General features: G+C 46.9%; 2 long non-coding RNA genes across 2 annotated transcripts in view; one reads left to right on the top strand and one right to left on the bottom strand.

The window, feature by feature from the left end:
• The window catches only part of LOC122208901, a 481,315-nt gene that overhangs the window by 296,005 nt on the left and 166,531 nt on the right, over positions 1-18,779 (top strand). The gene's annotated exons all lie outside the window — the stretch shown is intronic.
• Positions 14,260-17,140, bottom strand: LOC122208903. The gene is made up of 3 exons (XR_006197372.1): positions 16,682-17,140; positions 14,963-15,094; positions 14,260-14,393 (listed from the first exon to the last, which is right to left on the bottom strand). It is a non-coding gene; the product is annotated as an uncharacterized LOC122208903 (long non-coding RNA).

The following is an 18,779-nucleotide window of genomic DNA, read 5'->3' as shown; positions in this document are numbered from 1 at the left end:
CTAAATGTGACTAAGCTGATGAACTTGGGGTAATTTGTTATTAGCAATAGACAAAAATAACAGGAAGCATCTGGGACATAGCTAAAGCTCTGTCAGTAACCATTCACTCTCTCCCTTGCTCTCCTCCACTTGGATCCTCCAGGAATGGTGACTTTTGTGGTGGCCGGACTGTTGCTCTGCAGGGATGGTGCCCGCCCTGGACTCTGGCCTGACCCGAAGCAGGACTCTCCCCTGCAAGCTTTCCTAGTTCTCCTTTCTTTTCTCTGAGAAGTATTTGGTTTGGGTGTGGTGAGAAGTGAAATGTACATCCTCATTTCTCTTAGCCTCAAGTTCTGCCCAGAATCAGACAAGGCAAGTACTTGGAGTTGCGAGAAAGGGAGTCACTGAGAAGTCATGGTTCGTATCGCAGCCTACCGCTGGAAGGTGATCCTGCATGGCTACCAGTGAAAGGATGTTAGGAATGTGGTGTGTGTGTGTGTGTGTGTGTGTGTGCGCGCGTGTGTGTTTGCTTTTCCTTCTCTTACATTCTCTGGCCGACTGTGAAACTAAGTCTCTTCCCTTGGGGTCACTTGGAACTTTTATCCCTTCTCAGATAGAAGGTCTCAGCTTTCAAATTTCCCCCGCTTTTCCAAGTTATGAATCAACAGCTCGCAAACAGATGCCTCAGGTCTTCAGGGTATTGTTTATTTGATATAATGTCCATCCCTTGGTGATGCAGACACTTGTGGAATTTCTGGGGTCTGCCTGCCAGAATGAATTTCATTTGCTTTCTCTGGGAATTGAAGAAAGTCAGTCTTAGATCTAAAGTGAGATGACCGGGGATTGGTCACCTACTTTCTTTTTTTTTTCCCCCCCTTATGAAATCTCAAATGGGGGAAAAAAAACCTCCACTAGGTATTTGCTGGTCCCTGGCACCTCTTCCAAGGGCTGAGGAGCAATTTCACCCTTAAAAAAATGCCCTTTATATAAGGTGATCAAGGTTGCAGAATATATTACATTGTGGTAGGAAATTGCTTGAAGGACATGGTCCACCTGTACATTCCTCAAAGTCAGCACTGAGAACCATGCAGGGGCCAGCAGGCTTATAAATGTTCCAGGAAGGCTTGGTGAAAGGCAGTAGGGAGAGGGGCAGGTTTTTGGTGTGTGTGTCCAAGTGTATGTGTGTGTGTGTGTGTGTGTGTGTGTGTCCGAGTGTGTATGTATGTGTGTGTGTTTCTGTGTATACACATATTTTTATATACTGGACACTGAGGCTGTAAGCCAGATGTGGCCCAGAGACTTCTCTCTAGCGTTTCACATCCAATGTCATTACATCTTTGAAAGCTGGATATCTGGAAAGTGATGTTTACATCTTCGCCACCTCCCGCCCCCCTACCGGTTTACATGCCATTAGCGGATCTTTGGTTTGATGCCATCTGGCTGTACCACCATCCACCTCATGGGACCAGGTCCACGCCTGTCTTGTTCATCAGTGTGCCCTTGGTGCTTAGAATAGTGGCCGACTCATAGTAGACACGCAATAGATAATTGTTAAATGTTGAATAGAAAATAAAGGGCCTGGGGTGCCTGGGTGGCTCAGTCAGTTAAACGTCCAACCTTGGCTCGGGTCATGATCTCACGGTCTGTGAGTTCTAGCCCCACATCGGGCTCTGTGCTGACATCTCAGAACCTGGAGCCTTCTTTGGATTCTGTGTCTCCCTCTCTCTTTGCCTCTCCCTCGCTTACGCTCTGTCTCTCAAAAATAAATAAGCATTAAAAAAAAATAAAAAAAGAAAGGACCTGAAGAATTATCAGAGGATTTACTCTAAAATATTGCTGAAGAGCATGTATACAACATACCATGGTATCCCTTAAGAAGGACTCTTTGGAGCGTGAACTTTTTTATTTTAGAATGAAGAATGCCTTCCCGGGTTGGGGGGTAGGCTCACTTTGCTTCAGTTGTGTGGCCACAGGTTTCCTCCTTGGGCGGCCTGCTGGGAAACTCAGACTCTTTGTTGGATTGACCTCTTGTGATTGCCTAAGATTTTAGGGAATGCTTTCTTTTATCAGTGCCAGGCCTGTGTGCCTTTAGAAGCATACATTCCTCACTGGCTCCTGACTGTCGTGACTGCAGTGTGGCATGTGTCTTTGTACGTGCTGGTCCGTTCTGGGGAGTGCATAAAGAATGCCATGTGGGCGGGTGGGAGTTCAAGGAGCAGTTGGACAGGGAGCATGGGTGTGGTGAAGGAGCGGAGGGGTTCCATGAAAAAGGGGGGACATGGGGGGAGGGGGGAGGTTCAGATGGTGACGAGCAAAGCTGGGATCCCCTGTAAAGCCTTCAGGACCTCTCAGGAGGTAGCCTATGGGGACTGTTTGGCTTTGACAACAGGATGGGCCTGTGGCTGGCATGTCTGGGTGAACTGGTGGCCTGGGGCCCTCTGAGAATGCGCAAGGAGGCAAAACCCTGGGAGTGTCTTCTAGAATCAAGTTTGCATCTCCACTTTGGCACTCCGAGTGGCCACCTGCCCTCTCTGAGCCTGAGTTTCCTGTCTGTAAAATGAGGCTAATAACGACGCGCCCTTCCAGGGTTCCCTTCAAGGGCCAGTGAGGTAGTGAATAGGAAGTGTCCAATGACTTGTCCAGTGCCCAGATGTCAGTCATTGTTGTCACTGCACTGAGCTCACCATGGATTCCTCCTGCATCTATGGTCATCCCCTGGCCAGGCTGCAGTGGCTTTGGAAAGTGAGAAAGGGGGATAAAGTCTCAATTTTCCTGCATTTGCTATCAGGCCTTTGTGGAAAGTTTTTTTTTTTTTTTTGTTGTTGTTATAACCCCAAACATAACTGGCTTTCCTCAGGTTGTCCCTGCCTTCACCCACCATCTTCTATCTGTAGGTGAATCTCATAGAACTTGCCATCAGTGACAGTCAAAAATAACTTGCCAAAAGAAAAAAAAGAAAAATAATGCCTTTTTAATTTTATTTTATTAAGAAAAAATTTTTAGTGTTTGTTTATTTTTGAAAAAGAGAGAGTATGCGAGTGAGGAAGGGCAGAGAGAGAGAGGGAGACACAGAATCTGAGGCAGGCTCCAGGCTCTGAGCTGTTAGCACAGAGGCCGATGCGGGGCTTGAACCCGTGAACTGCGAGATCATGACCTGAGCTGAAGTCAGAAGCTCAACGGACTGAGCCACCCCCCAATGATGCCTTTGTTTTTTTAAAAATGGAAACTCTTCTTCTTAAGGGACCAGGGGGATTCATTTTATGCACATTGATGCACAGAAAAAGTACAAATCTATCTTTGGAAAGTAAGATCTCTAAGTTTATCTTCACAGCAGTTGCCAAATCACCCCGCCCCCATTTCCGTGTCTCCCCCAAGTTTCTTCTCCCTCCCCTCTCAGGCTGTGTTGCTCCAGCTTCCTTCCCTTTCCTGGGATCTTCTGATTTCTGTAGACTTGTATTTAGAGGAGGGATAGTCAAACTTTTTCTGAAAAGGGCCAGATAGCAAACATTTGAGGTTGTGTGAGCTCTGTGTTCTCCGTTACAAGGGCAGAGTTGAATAGCTCTAACTTGGAAGCAGCCACAGGCAGTAAGGAAAGGAATGGGCATGACTGTGTTCCAATAAAACTTTGTTTACAGAAACAGGAAGTGGACCAGATTTGGTCACAGGCTTTAATTTGCAGACTGCTGATTTCAAGCAATTTAAGAATTTTGTTTTTAATCTTTATCAGTTGGTATTTCTTTGTATTACTCCACGCAGCGAAACTGAGGATTTTGTCATGGATGTATTTATATTTGGAGGACCAGGAAGGTTAGTGGGGTTTTGTAAATAACCATTAATATTTTCTCCATCACCTGTTGGTTTAAACAGGTCAAAGGGATTCTTGGGCCACACTGCCTATAAGACACATGTTTTGGGTACCACTGAGCCCTAGATTTAGTGTGACTGGTTTTCCAGGTTCCTAGGTAAGGGATTGTGTGTGGGCATGAGTGAGTGTATTTAATTCTTGGGACCAGAATTCTCTTGGCCAATAACGGGAAAAACTAAGGTTCAGGGTTTTTTTTGGCTTTTTTTCACTTGCTCACTAAATTCTGGAAAGATCCTCATATCAAATTGTGTAATGGAAAAAGTACTGGACCAGAGCCAGGGGATCTGATTGCTATTTTAGTTGTATTCCTACTTTTGTGTTTGACCTTGGCGAGTCCTTTCATTCCCTAGTTCAGGTCTGTCAAATAATAAACAAAAATCTTTGGTCACCACATCTTTCAGTGACTGGCTCCTATGCAGATGAAGTCTTACCTGGAATCCAAATACATATTGAATGAAGGGGGCTGACGCACCAGAGCCCCTTTGTCCTAGCACTCAACCTCACCCACACTGGGGGGTCCTAGAAGCATCTCTGCTGGAATTTAGGGCTCCAGGCAGCGTAGGGGAAAGACCGCTGAAGTGTATATGGCTCTTTGGTCTTACCTACTCTTCTGCCATCAGACACCCCCAAAATTATTGACGCTTCTTTTGAAAAAAAAAAAAAAAAAAAAAAAAAAAGTTTACTTAGAGAAAGGGAAAGTGGGTGGCAGAGAGAGAGGGAGAGAGAATTCCAAGCAGGCTCCAAAGAGCCCGATGCAGGGTTCAAACCCGTGAATTATGAGATCATGACCTGAGCTGAAATCACGAGTGGGATGCTAAGCCAACTGAGCCACGAGGCACCCCTGGAAGAGACTTTTCTTGAATTGGTTCTTACATACTCCTCTTGAGTCTCTTTTCCTCATTGATTTTGCACTTTTTGTAATCTTCATGCCTACCTCCTGGACTCATTACTTACCCTCCATGGCTCTACTCCAGATGTCTCCTTCTAGGGTTCGTCTAACTAAGTGACGTCTTATAGAAAAATTATGGGTCCTCCACTGATTTCCGAAGCATCTCACTATGGCTTTCAGATACCCTTGTTTAAATGAACCTTTCCTCCATACACGTAAGACCATAGGAAGATCCCCATTCCAACCAGCAAAAGTCAGTGTGCTTTTGGTGGGGCTCTCCCTGGAGGAAGCATCATCCCCAGTGCTGGGAACACTCCTGGCACTTTTTGAATCACTGAACTCACCCTTTAAGGAAGTGGCTACAATGTTACTGAGCTCCTTGGCTTTAGGTTTCCTTTTCTCTATTGATAAGCACCCTCCCATCCCCTGCTCCTCACAAGGTGAGGATTGTGGGGGAAAGAGAACAGAATCTTGTCCATCAGTGGAAGGGGGTTCCTGGGATAGAAAGACCTGCAGGTTGAAAAGCTGTCCTGTGGGAAATCAGGGGAGGATGTTAGGAACTCAGACTTTCCAGCACCATGCCTGAATATTCCATGCCACAGAAGAACTCCTTGTATAGGGTTCTGTACCAATGTACTCTTTCCAGCTCTGGATGGCTGACAGGTTTCTCAGTGTAGCCTTGTCTGGATCCTTTTGCTGTACTGTCCACCTGGACCCTTCTTAGCCTCAGAGGGAGGAGGTTGGAGCTGTGAATCGGCCAAACCTGACATAAATGAGGACGAGGGGGATTCAAAGACAAAAAGGAAAATGATTTAGCAAGGAAACCGAAAGAAATTACAATTAGCTGCAGGTTGCTAAATCTCCATTAGCCTCCCACTGTGCTGTTGTTCTGTAGCCAACTTAGATTATCCAAAGACAATGTTTAAAAGCCATTTTAACTAAATTAGCAATCATGTAAAACCTTCCCTCAGAATATATGTTTATCTGCACTTTCCCCTGAACAATTTCTGTCAAGGAATTACATGAAAAATTGAGGTCAAAAAAGACTGGTACAGAGGGAAGATGTTTTGAGCAAGATATCCAACATTTGATATTAGCTCTGTGTGACTGACTAATTTTCGATTGTTTCTTCTAACTAGGCTGGCTGTCTTGGGCTTACTCAAGACAGTCCTGGTTTTTCTCTGTGGTCGTGGCATAATGATGAGTACCTCCCACCCCCCTTCCCCCACACCTTGATTCTTGAAGGTGTTCCAATATGGACAGTAAATTATATGGTCACTGTCTACATATGCAGAGAAAACTCCAGTCTCCCAGAACGTGCGGAACGTGGTGTAGACAAATCCTTTTCATATATGACGTCTTAAAACTTAGAGCTCAGGATCCTGAGTCTAGCCCTTCTCATCAATGACAGACGGATTTGTCATAATTTTTATGTCTTGGTATGACATACTAGAATCTTAAGTTCTTTGCTACAATGTGAGGTGTATTGTAGACCAAGAATTTTTCATCTTCAAAATCATACCTGGGTTGATACGTTGGTCGATACTTGGTGATCCATTTTGTGCTTTCGGCTGTGTGGGGGATGGAAATAGCGTGTGCCTCTACACGGGTTCTGCCTCTACTCCACATGAGGCTGAAGGAAGATTCCCAAGCTGGAAGGGGGTTTGCCTACTGACCTTCAAGATCAATCCCGTGCTCAGAGTCCATGTCTAAATTGAAACTAATGGCTCATATCAATATATAATAAATATCAATATGTAATTAAAGGATTGTAGTCATTACTGTTCTACTTGTCCTCTGTGAGACTGAGCTGAGTTGGACCCTGGATCTGGCCATCAGATGGTTATGCGGCCATAAGCGAGTGACTTAAACGTTCTGAGGTTATTTCCCGTCTTGAAAAGCACTGCTGGTGCCTGCCTCCTCTGCCTAAGGATGCTCAGGTGAGGCTCCGGTCAAGCGCTGGAAGAGACGTAATCCCCATGCAGATAAAAGGCCGTTTTGTCTTCCTGCTGGTGTGTGGGAGAGCAGTAATTAGCTAATTCCTGGCAGCTGAACCATCCTTCAAGATGGGCCCCCGTTCTAGCATTTACCTCCCCTATTTGTGGTCAGGGCAATCCCATTTCCTCTTGGGAAATTTTGTTCTCCTATGACCTTCAGTTCTTCATCTCTAAAATGGGGAAAGTTTAGTATCGAAGTTCTATACTTGGCCAGTTGGACTCTTTCTATCCTAGAGTTATAATCTATGTCGCTATCTATTTTTAGAAAGGAAAAAAAAAAAAAACATTCTGCTGCTTAGCAGTGGAAGTAGGACAATCCAGCCAGGTCGTCTCTGACCTGTGAAGTTCAAATTAATTAATTCACGCATTGAGTAAATGTTTATGGACGTCTTTCTATCAGACGTGTGCCAAGTCTGTCACATGTTTTTCTCCTTTAATCCTCAGTACATAGTGTGTGTTGGGTCTTGCTGCTTGCTTTGCAAATGAAGAAGTGGAGCTTATGGAATTTAAGTAACTTGCCCAAGATTATATAGCAAGCATGTTCTGAGGCCAAGGTTTCAACTTGTGTCTATCCAGCTCCAAAACCTACATTTGCATTTGGCTTCCCTGCTAGGGGAAGAAGAGCTGGAAGCAAATTTTATCTAAGATGCCAATGAGTGATGGTCCCTTTTTTATTCCATCCAAATGTCTGCAGCAGTAACGAAGCATTTCATGAGCATGGAGGTTGTGGGTAGGGATATGGGGTTATGGGTTTGGTCTTATCTGTCTAGCGTGCCTTTCTTCTTTCTCCTCTTCTGTGTTCTGGTGGTGATGGTGGCAGACTTTTTGCTTTGGAAGGCACGTGCCATTAGCCCATTCTAAAATTCTTGTGGGGATGTCAGTTACGGAAGCAGGTCCTTGGTCCTTGGGCCACGGGGGCTTTCCGCTGACCCAAGCCTCACTAATCAGAGTGCGCTTACTTCCTCTGGCCACAAAGGCTTGGACCAAGGAGTGGACATGTGACCGAAACCAGCCAGTCAGCTTCTTCCCTAGGTCTTAGCTATACTGGGGAAGGAAGAGCTTTTCTTTTCTGCCTCTGGGATGTTAAATAAAGGTCTTGGATACAGCCATCCTCCCTTCCAGGCAGGTGGCATCATGGGAAGCCAGAGAGAATGGGAAGAGGGAAGCTGAGGAGTGAGAGAGCCTAGAAATACTACTCAACAAATCACCCCCATCCCCACTGTTTTGTTTTTGAGTTTTGTCTGTCATTTGTAATTGACTAACACAAGATGCTTCCTAGCATATGTTGGCAGAAGCCCAGAGTCTGGGAAGCAGTTTCCTCTACCTGTGAGTGACAGGCTGGGGAGGAGTCTGTGGTGCAAAAGTAGACAGGATTCTGGTTGTGTGTGATGGTCGGTTTGGCTTTGGTATATGTGTTTTTTTCCCCAAGGAGAAGTCACTTGGTCATCTGTCTGTCCCCTTAGGTGTTCACTCCAATAAGCCCTGAGGACCTGGTAAGGCACAGGGACTCTGCGGGTGCTGGAGGTCTGGTGGAGGCCAGTAGCCGTAACCCCTGCCCTTGTGTGGCTCACGGTCTAGAGCCCTCTTTTTGTCCGAGCCTCCACGGCCCTCCTCTTAGCAGGCTGCATTGGCCGTTTACAATCTATCTCTTGGGTGCTAAATTATTTACAGTCTCTTTTTACCAGAGCATCCAAAGGCTTAAAGACAGATTCTGTTTCTGAGGCCTGGGGTCAAAGCTCCTTTCAAGAGACTCCTCTTATCTTCATTCTCTCTCCTCTTTGCCCCTAGCACACCATGGATCCAGAACAGATCGCTTGCCAGAGCTATTCCTAGAGGAATGTTTAAGCCAGAGCTCAAGCCATTTGAATATGTTCTTCTCTGTTCACTTGAGTGTAAACCCACTTGGGGTCCTGATGGATCCTGAGGAAGAATGTCATCCTACCCGTGAGAACAGAGGGGTATGGAGGGTCTTGGTGCAGGTACTGTGCCTGGTGGTAGGTCTGCTCACCCCTCCCTGTGGTGCCAGGCTGCCCTTCTCCCGTGTCTCCTCTGGCCCTCTGAACAGCCCATCTGGCTGGAGTCCTCCCCCTCTGTAACCCCAACCTGCTCCACTGCCCCTTTGTCACTAGTCATCGTGACACTAAGTTGAGCCTTTCTGCAAGATCTTTCTAGAGATGAATGGGTTCCTTTGGGCACTACCCAGCTCCAACCCCTCCTCCCTCCCAATGCCTGGGGCGGTGCTCCTGGGAGAAGATTGGGAATAGAGGATCTGGGGCCAGGGACACTGGGTGGGGATGTTTGGAATATCAACAATTCTATGATCAGCAGAATCACAACGGGGAAGTGGTGGTGGGAGTGGAGGGCGGGGAATGGCTAGAAGGATTTGAAGACCTAATGGGGTGCAGCCGAGGAGGAAGAAGGGTGTGCAATCATTCAGCTAGAAGTTGCCGGACCTGGGCTTGGAGACTGGGTCCTCTTGACTCTGGCCAGTGCCCATTCAACTACACTCATCTGTCTCCCAGCCACCAACCTCTCCCCAGCTGCTGCTTCCCTAGAGTAGATGTCTCCACCCCACCAGCTTGGAACTGGTTCCCTGCACCATGTTCTTTGTCACATGACCTTCATGAGACCAGTGATGACCCCTCAGTGAGTGCTTGGGGGAGGACACAGATAATTGGCCTCATGTCTGCCTTCCTGGTGGGGACCACTTTGGTCTTGTTCACCTCGGGATCTTCGTGAAATGTCTGGAACATACTAGCTTATTAGAAGTTGGTGGAATGATCTATAGATTTCTGATCTTCTTTATAAGCTTTTGGTCCTAAATACTCATCTACCTACCTCAGGACCTCCTGGCAAAGAGAGAGAGAGACTGGATAATCATTGTGATTCAGTACATTTTATCCCAAGCCAGCTTTATTTTACTCCACAAAAAATACAAGTGAAAAATACTTAGGTAGAATTTTTGTGTATCAAGAAAGCTACAGGGGAAATGGAGACACCAGTTCCAGGTGCAGTGAGGGACTGCATTCATGATCAGGAGGGAACCGCATGAGAGGGAGTTCTCCCAGGTGCGGGGAGGGCAACAGTCTGGAATCTCGGAGGAAAGGCTCGAATCTCCACCTTCCTTGAGTGGCCGCCCCGTAACTCCCCACCTTGTTTCTGCCTCAGCCCTCACCACTGGAAGTGATGCATGTTTTGAATTGACAGATCTCATTTAAATTGCAGGGTTTCCTCTGAGGGCTTGCATTCTGAAGTGTTGGGGGACTCTGAGCTCTCAGAGTAGTGGGGGGGGTGCCCAAGAACAGATGGGGAGAGAGCAGAGGCATAGTCCCCAAATGGGGTGACAGGACAGCACTAGGGAGAGATTTAAAAAAAAAAAAAAAAGGAGGGGGTTGCAGAGTTGGGCTCTAAACATAAAGCCCTGGATTCTTTTTAAAAAATCTTTTCTTGCTAATGGAGGGAGCCCAGGCTGGGTAATAGAAGACATCAAATTACACGTACTGAGTGCTCGTTAAATTCCAGGCAGTGTGCTGGGTGCTGGAGTTACAGGGGAGAGATAATAAGAAAACCTTCTTTTCATAGCCTCACGAAGCTCACTGCTCAGTGTGGGGGTTCAGATGATAAATGTGCAGAGAGAGGAGTCAGCAAAGGTCGTGTGGGTTCATCACCTTGAATGCTAGGAAAGAGCTCTTCAAAGCAGCACAGTTGAAGCTGAGGATTGAAAGAAGAACTGTGCACAGGAGGGAAGAAGGGACCACACATGCAAAGGTCCTGGGGCAGAAATGAGCTTTGTGGTCTCCAGGGGCTGGAAGGCAGTAATGTGGGTGGAGCAGGGCGACCAGGGGGCTCTTGGAGCTGGGAAGGTGTGGGCAGATGAGTAGGGGCAGTCGCCCCAGGCAAGAGGGGCGGTAGGTTGGATAATCAGGGTGCTGAGTGGTTTTGAGCAGGGAGGGGCTATGACCTGAGTTCAGTTTTACAGAAGCCCCTGCCCCACCGTTGCTGCGTCTGGGTGTCCAGGATGTGTGGGAATGGGAGGAGGCTGTGGGGAGGTTCGGGAAGGAGCAATGATGAAGAAAAGGCCGGAGGAAAAGAAGGGAACAATTTGGGAGCTTCTAGGATTTGTCTCTGGCGCCGGGATCTGGTCCTCAGTTTCCCTATTTGTAAAATGAGAGTTATTCTCCCAGGTCCTCCCAGCTCCGTGTGTCTGGGAGAGTCTGACTCTAGCCCTGAGAGCTTTTCCAAGGTCTGTGTCGGTTTGCTTTTTCTCTCAAGGCTGACAAAGTCTCCCTGGGGAGAATTTTGATGTACGACTTAAAGATAAACTTTCCAGTTTTTTAAAGTTGTGTTCATATTTTAAGTGCCTGACTATCTCGTGTCCTGCTTCTTGGTGGGAGCTGGTGGGTGACAGTGTTACATTATTAATAAAATATGAATACATGAAAACACTCATTTTAATGTAACTTATGTGGGAAACATGATCTTTGGGGACTTTTGGCAAGCAGTTGGAAACGCATATTTGCCCCCCCAACCTTTGAAAGCCCTTGATCAGGCTGGGGTCTTTGTTTCCAACAAAGCCCTTGACCCCTCGTGGTTTCAGTTCTGTTTACTCTTGGCAAGCATTTCTGGTTCAAAGGGAGAATCTTGAAAAGCTGGATTGGGAAAGTCTATAAAATCTTAACGCATCTTTGACATCAAATAGCTCTTTCAAAGCAGTGATTTGATGAAGTAAATAGAAATATGCAGCAGCACAAACCATATGGAACGCATTTTCCGTAACTGCTCCGCACTTGAATAACAAAGGAGAAAAGTTCTTGGCGCGGGGAGTTTGGGATTTTAATGACCCTTAAATATTTGGCTCAGTTGCCAGATGTGTTTTACCAGGCTGAAAACCCCAAGGAGAGGCCCTGCCTTTCTCTTTGGCAAAACATAAGCTAACATGATGTTGCCGTTCATGAAAAGATGTTTGTGCCTCGTTGCAGAAAGCTTAATTCACCATGATTTCCTTAATTATCCGACCCTCCCCCAAACTGGCATGCCTCCCAGCCGCCTTTCTGATGGAGACGCTAAGCCATTTAGGGCGATACCACAGAAACCTCCTTAATTATTTGAGATTGGGATCAAAGCACCAAAACGTGGTTCATTGTGAGTGAGAGCTGTTGTCGGAACCCAGGCAGGGCAGAGGCTTGGCTCTTCCTGGCATGGGTGGCTCTGCCCTAACCCGCCGCGTGAGCCGTGCAGGCCCCTTGGTGTCTTAAGCTAAAATAGGACAGTGCCATGTTCATGCTGTTCCTGTCAAGTTCTGGTTTGAATTCTGAACGAGCCTGCCTGTGGTAAAAACGCAGCCTCGTGTGTGTGCTGCCCCTCTGGGCCCTCGTCCCTAGTCCGTTGAAACATCTGTGAGCAGGTAAGTGGGGCGATTCTCATCTCAAGGTAACCTCAAAACTAGTTTGTCCAAATTCTGTGCACTTAAGAGCAGATAATGGATCCCTAATAACCTCCCCCCCCCAAAGAGACATAAAATCACAATTTCTTCTTTTTGTTCTTAATCTTTATTTATTTTTGACAGAGAGAGAGAGAGAGACAGAGTACGAGCAGGGGAGGGGCAGATAGAGAGGAAGACACAGAATCTGAAGCAGGCTCCAGGCTCTGAACTGTCAGCACAGAGCCCGACGTGGGGGGCTTGAACTCAGGAAAGCGAATTCATGACCTGAGCCAAAGTTAGACACTCAACCAACTGAGCCACCCAGTCACCCCTAAAATCACAATTTCAAACGGAAGGAGCCTTCAAAGAGATGAAACCAAGCACCCCCATTTCACAGATGTGGAAACTGAGGCCCACAGAGTGGAAGTGGCTTGACAATCTAGTATCAGAACCAATGTCAGACTCTCCTTAATTCATCATCAAATAAGTGACTTTTATTTACCAAGATAAAATGCATCTGCAGGGGGTGAAGAGTCCGCAACACTGAAGATGTTTCGAATACGCCCTTCAGGAGCAGGTCAGCAAAGGGACAGAGAATCACACATCAAGAACTGGACCCTGCCCTCAGGCAGTGTTGCTTGGCCTTCCATTAAAAACATACAGAATGTTTTATAGAAGAAAGAGGAGTGAAGTGACGTGACCATATCACACAGCCAGAGTGGGCAAAGTGTAGGATTGGTTCTGAAGTCTTTGTTCCCCTCGAGATGTGAAGGCCGGGCCGTGAACTTAGCCTGAGTGGCTCTAGAGGCCTGGACATGGGAAGCTGGGGCTCTGTCTCTCCCCCGGATCCGGAGTTTGGGCCACTGCCTTTCAGCTCGGGATGCACCGCGGAGGAGACTGCCTGCTCCTCTCAGCCTGGCAGGAGACCAGAGAACGAGTGTGCTTTTCTGTCCTTGCCAATAGATGGAAATGGGCAGAAGCCCACATCCTCTGTGCAGCTGGGATAAGGTCCAGAGGATCCCAGATCCCAGTCGCACCAGATACTAGAGCATACTTTCTCCCTTAAAAAAATTAGATGCCATTCTGCTTTACAAAACAAAAAACAAAAAACAAAACTCCACAAAATCCAAACACTGAATCTAAGTTTCTCTGCCTTACGGTGCAGAGAACTGTGGTTGGGGCTGGTGACGATCACCAGAGGGGACATTCAGGTGCCTTGCTAGTTCTCTCCACGTCTTCCCCACTGTCTTCCCCTTGTTTTTCCTCCCGGCCCTTGTTCCTAATCTGCCATGTTCCTGTAGGAATCTGCTTCTGGTTGACCAGTGACCCCCACCTTCCACCCTCTCAGTCATACCCTGGGATGTGCAATGGAGAGCATGATGTTCCTTCTGTGACCAGACACCATTAAGGGCAAAGAGATCCAACCAGAGGGCTGCAGAGGCCTGGAGCAAGGCAGTGAGAAGAAAAGTAGAAGGGCTCAGGGCTGGTCTCCAGCCAACCCCAAGGGGAGCTCCAGTCTGCCTCCCCTGCTCGGCATCTCCTTCCTCTCTGGGGGGCAGGGGTGGGGCCCTGCATTGAGAGAACCAGGAAAACCAGAACTTCTATGGCTTAAGAGCAGATAATGGATCCCTAATAACCTTCTCCCAAAGAGACGTAAACTCACAATTTCAAATGGAGGGGGCCTTCAAAGAGATGAAGCCAAGCATCCTCAGAACTCTGCCTTGGTTTGGGGGACATGCAGCGTCCAGGTTTTCATTCTTCGGTGCCAAGGCTCCTAAGTCTTGGGACTTTGCATGGCCTAAACCTAGAGTGGGCAGAGGGCAGTTGCTGCTGGCTTCTCTTCCTGGACCTGCTGTCTGAAAGCGCTGGGGGTGGGCTGTGAGCAGAGAGAGGGATGGGGTGGACTTGAGCGGAACTGGGTTAAAACCAGGTGGCTTTGCACTGTGTCAGGCCTGTTAAATAAATAGAGGGATTCTATACTCCCGATCTTCACAGAAAGCAGATTTATCGTACCTCATTACCATTTTACGGCATTCCACTTGGGCGAGACTGATGTTGTGCATTGTAAAAGAATGCTGGATTTTATGGTCTAAAACCTTCATTTATTAGGAGAAACATTCAGAAGTGACAATGGTGAGATCCGAAGGGGCTCTTGTAGGCTCCCGAGGAGATACTGAAGCCAGATAAGAGTTGAATCTCCCAGGGCTTCTCTGGCTAGATCATTGGCAAAGGACCACCAAGCTTTAAAAAAAAAAAATTGTTTTTAACGTTTATTTACTTTTGAGAGAGAGAGAGAGAGAGAGAGCACATGAGCATGAGCAGGGGAAGGGCAGAGAGAGAGGGAGACAGAATCCAAAGCAGGCCCCAGGCTCTGAGTGTCAGCACAGTGCCAGACGCGGGGCTTGAACTCACAAATGGTAAGATCATGACCTGAGCCAAAGTCAGATGCTCAACTGACTGAGCCACCCAGGTGCCCAAAGGACCAGCCAAGATTTTGTTCCTGAAAGCCTGTGGACTTCCTTTTCCTTCTTCCAAGACCCTTGCCTCTGATTTTCCTGGGATCACTCCTTACAATTTCACCGTATTCAGGACTAGTCCTAGCCCTTCACACAGTGGGGAAGTGTGTGTAGATGCAGGTAGATTCACCCATGGGGGGTGGGGGGTGGGGAGTGGAGGTGGAGGTAGGTGGGAGTGCGCATGTGAAACTTAAGTATAATTTAATTTTGTATCAAAGACGTAGATTAAAATGTCAAAGCGTGCTACTAGGATCTCAATGAAAAACAGCAAATTCCTGCCCAGTCCCTCCTCACCTGCTTCCTGTTCCTCAGAGGCGGTGACAGTTTTCAACTCCGAGCTGTGTCTTAGACTCATTGTAACAATATACGGGGGATCTTCAGAAATGTCATCTTGAATGCTTTCCTGTTGGATGTTATCTATCGACTCTGTGCCGAGGAAGAGGAGGGTTTAACACTGCTTTGCTGCCCCCCCCCCCACATGCGTGCCCTCCCCTTCTCCAAGTGTATTTATCACCCATTTTAGTTACATCGACACTCAGTGTTGTTGTTATGAACGTGTAAATAGTATTCACAGTTGAGACATGTGGTGTCTCATGATTATGTCTCCTCTTTCTTCTATGACAATTATTTTGTCCAGAGCTAAAATGATGGCTTTGTTCATCTGCTGGGTGTCTGTGCATCCCAGACTGGCCAGGCCCATCAGGGAGGCTGAACCCCCAGATGGTCTCTCAGCTCTGGGAGCCACTGCCCTGTAGCTCAGTCTATAGGAGTTGTTCTCTGGGGTTGCTGTGTCTTTCTTACCCTGGGATTTCCTTTCCATCTGCCTGGGAGATCCCCTCCCTCCTCCCTCCCAGTCGATCCCTCCCAGTCGACTGTGCTATATCTTCTGTTTCCTTTTGCTTTTTAAAGATTTTTTCATGTATATTTTGGAGGGAGGGAGGGAGGAAGAGAACACACACACACACACACACACACACACACACATACACATACACACACACAGAATTGGAAACAGGTTCTAGGCCCTGCACTGTCAGCACAGAGCCTGATGTGGGGCTTGAACCCATGAACCATGAGATCATGACCTGAGCCAAAGTCAGACGCTTAATCGACTGAGCCACCCAGGTGCCCCTGTATCTTCTGTTTCTTGAATTCCACCCTCTTCCTAAGTTTTGATTACTTCCTCAAGAGGATAGATGGCTTCCTTTCAAAGTGCACAGAGGATGCATTTTGAAAGACCATACAAGATCTTTCCTACCTGAGCATTGGATTGATGATTAGTTGGGTATAGAATTCTAGGCTGCAAGTACATATTTTTGTTCACAATTTTGAATTATCTTCCAGGTTCCAGCATTGCTGTTAATGGCACTTTAATTATCTTTTGTCTATAATCTGCTTTTTCTTTTTGGAAGCTTTTGATATTTTCTGTTTCTCTCTCTGGTGTTGTGATATTTCACAATGATGTGACTTGTATTGATCTTTTTGTTAGCTCTGAGCTCTCAATGGACTCTTTCAATCTGGAGATGCATGTTCTTTGGGGGAATTCTGTTATTCCTTTGATAGTTTTCTCTCGTTTTCTTCTATTGTTACTTCTTAGAACTTCTGGCTTTCAAATATTTTCCTGGATTAATTCCCTAAAGTTGTACTTTTTCTCCTTCATTTTCATTTTTTTTCTTTTTTACAAGTTTATTTTTGTTACTAGTTTTTAACAAAGTGAAACTTCTGTCTTAAGGATCTCCTACTTGGTTACCTCTCTAAAGATATTAACATTGTGATGGTTTTTCTTGTATCCGTGTTTTAGTTCCTTTAGTATGTCTGTTTGCTTTGTTGTTGGAGACTTTTCTTAAATGCTTGGCAGTTCTTGGCTGTCCACACATGGCTGAGGGAAATGTCAAACTGTTGATGGGGAATATTGGCGTGGGGGACAGAGCTTGTCATCTGGGAGCATCATTGTGCAGACACAGAGTCCCAACCTGGCAATTTTGTCACCTGTCCACACACTTCTGCTATTACCTGGTGGCCCAAATGTCCATATCTGGTCACCCTGCTCCTGGAGGAGTTGGCTTCGGCCCAGGGGGTTGGTTCAGGCTGGGCTGGACGTGGTCCTGGTCTCCTTGCTTCCCATGCCAACTTTTGTTCCTTCCTTCTGCTCTCAATGTGGTGCCTCTGCACAGCCCTCTGTTGTCCCGGTCAATGGTGAGTTGACCTCTGTCTGACTATCCCCAGAGAGTAGTAATACCAGAGTTTTCTGCCAGATGGGGGGAAGGACCACTGCCTGACTGCACGGGGGACACAGCGACACTTTGTACACATTTCCAGCTTGTTCTTTGTTTCCTCATCACGTTCTAGCTTGAGTGCTTCCTGTTGACTCCAACTCTGGAAACTCTCCTGGGCTCTATGGTTGCTTCAAGTGAACCTAATGTGCCTCCTCCAATTCTTCCAGCCTTCTCTGCCTGTAGGGACCTTGGCCACACCCTGGGCCACTCTATGGTGGCAGTGACTTAGTGACTTACCCTGTTGATCCTGGGCAGTTGGGCTGCCAGAGGCTGGCCAGCTGAATGCCCTACATTTTTCTATTACTTCCTCACTTCAGTGGGGTTCTTGTACCCCCACCTGGCCCCTGAAATGATGCAGCCAGGAGAAAGACATGGGTTTCCGTATAAAGAAATGATACCAACTTCCTCTTGATTTCATCTGCCGGGTTGAATGTAAGATAAATGAATCCACTGCAGAATGTCAGGTGGATGGGAACTCACTGACACCTACTGACATGCACACCTTGTCCCTGGGTCCCCCTCAAGCCCCTGGCGGCTCATCCTTTCTCTAGCTTTGTGAAAAGCCTCCCATCCTCCCTCTTGCCTTCAGACATTATGTGGACATTGATGACTTAAGGATAATTTATTTTGCAAGAAGTCGTAGGAAAACTAGGAGGAGCTTCAGGGAAAAATCTCTGGGCATTATTCTTGTTTCTGAGGTTAAAAACCTCTTAGTATACAGATCAGCTGGTGCTGTGAGTGCATGCTATTTCCCTGAACTGCATTTCTGTGTCTCATTGTGATCTCAGGCCCAACGACAGGACCCTTGTCAGTGGGGTGGGCGGCTTTTTTCCCACGTGGGCTCCTTCTCCTCTTCTTCCTTCCCTGGGAGGTGTGATAAAGGACAAAGATGTTCTCTCGCTTATCTCCTAGCCCCAGCACCCACAGAAGTGCTTGGGATGGGTGCAGAGTCCCAAATATTTGTAGAATTGGGTGACTGGAAGTCTGTCCTATATTCCTCCAGGGATTTGTATACCTGGAGGCACTGCCCTTCGAAGCAGTCAGGGTGGAGGGTCTCTGAAAACAGATATGGCTCATAAATCTGAAGTAGGTCATCCAGTCGTGAACGGGGCCTGGCTGCCACGAGCAGGGAGGCTGTTTGCTTCTCAAAGGTGCCCCAGTGCTTTAGGAGTGAATGCAAACTTGATCTCTGTTATTTCCCTTTGCTCAGGGAAAATTCTTCCTCCTTAATCTTGCATGTTTGGGAAGGTCTGTTGGTCTCGGCAAGATGCACGTGGTGTGCTGGTGCTTCGGTCGTACTGCCGGCCCTAGAAAAGGCCTCCCGGAGCCAGTTCTGTCTCTTCTGTGCAGAAACCAGACCCAGGTCAGTCCCGTGCCGGCCTCACCATTTCAACTAGACCATTTCTTCAAAAATAAATGTATAAAATGTGTGAGTTCCATAATGAAACATCTGTGAGCCCAAAACTTGATTTGAAAAATGTTAAAAGATCAACACTGCCGAAGCTTGGCTTCCCTCCCATGTACATAATCACCTTTCTGGATTTGGTATTGATCACTCACCTGCCTTTCTTTAGAATGTCACTCTATGGGTATATACCCCTAAATGATACATTACTGTGGTTTCTTTTTTAGTTGAGATGTATAAAAAGTGTGTCATGCCAGAAGTATCCTTAGGCGACTTGCCTTTTTCTCTTGCCATTAGGGTCGCAAAGTTCATTCATCGTGAACTGTATACTTGTTCTTGGTTAATTCTCACTGCCATATATGGTCTCATTGTGTGGCCACACTGCAACTTATTTCTCTAATGAATATTTGGAATGTTTTTAGTCTTTTCT

This window comes from Panthera leo, chromosome E2 (genome assembly GCF_018350215.1).
Source record: "Panthera leo isolate Ple1 chromosome E2, P.leo_Ple1_pat1.1, whole genome shotgun sequence".
NCBI classification, from domain to species: domain Eukaryota; kingdom Metazoa; phylum Chordata; class Mammalia; order Carnivora; family Felidae; genus Panthera; species Panthera leo.
This window is presented reverse-complemented; position numbering and strand designations above follow the sequence as displayed.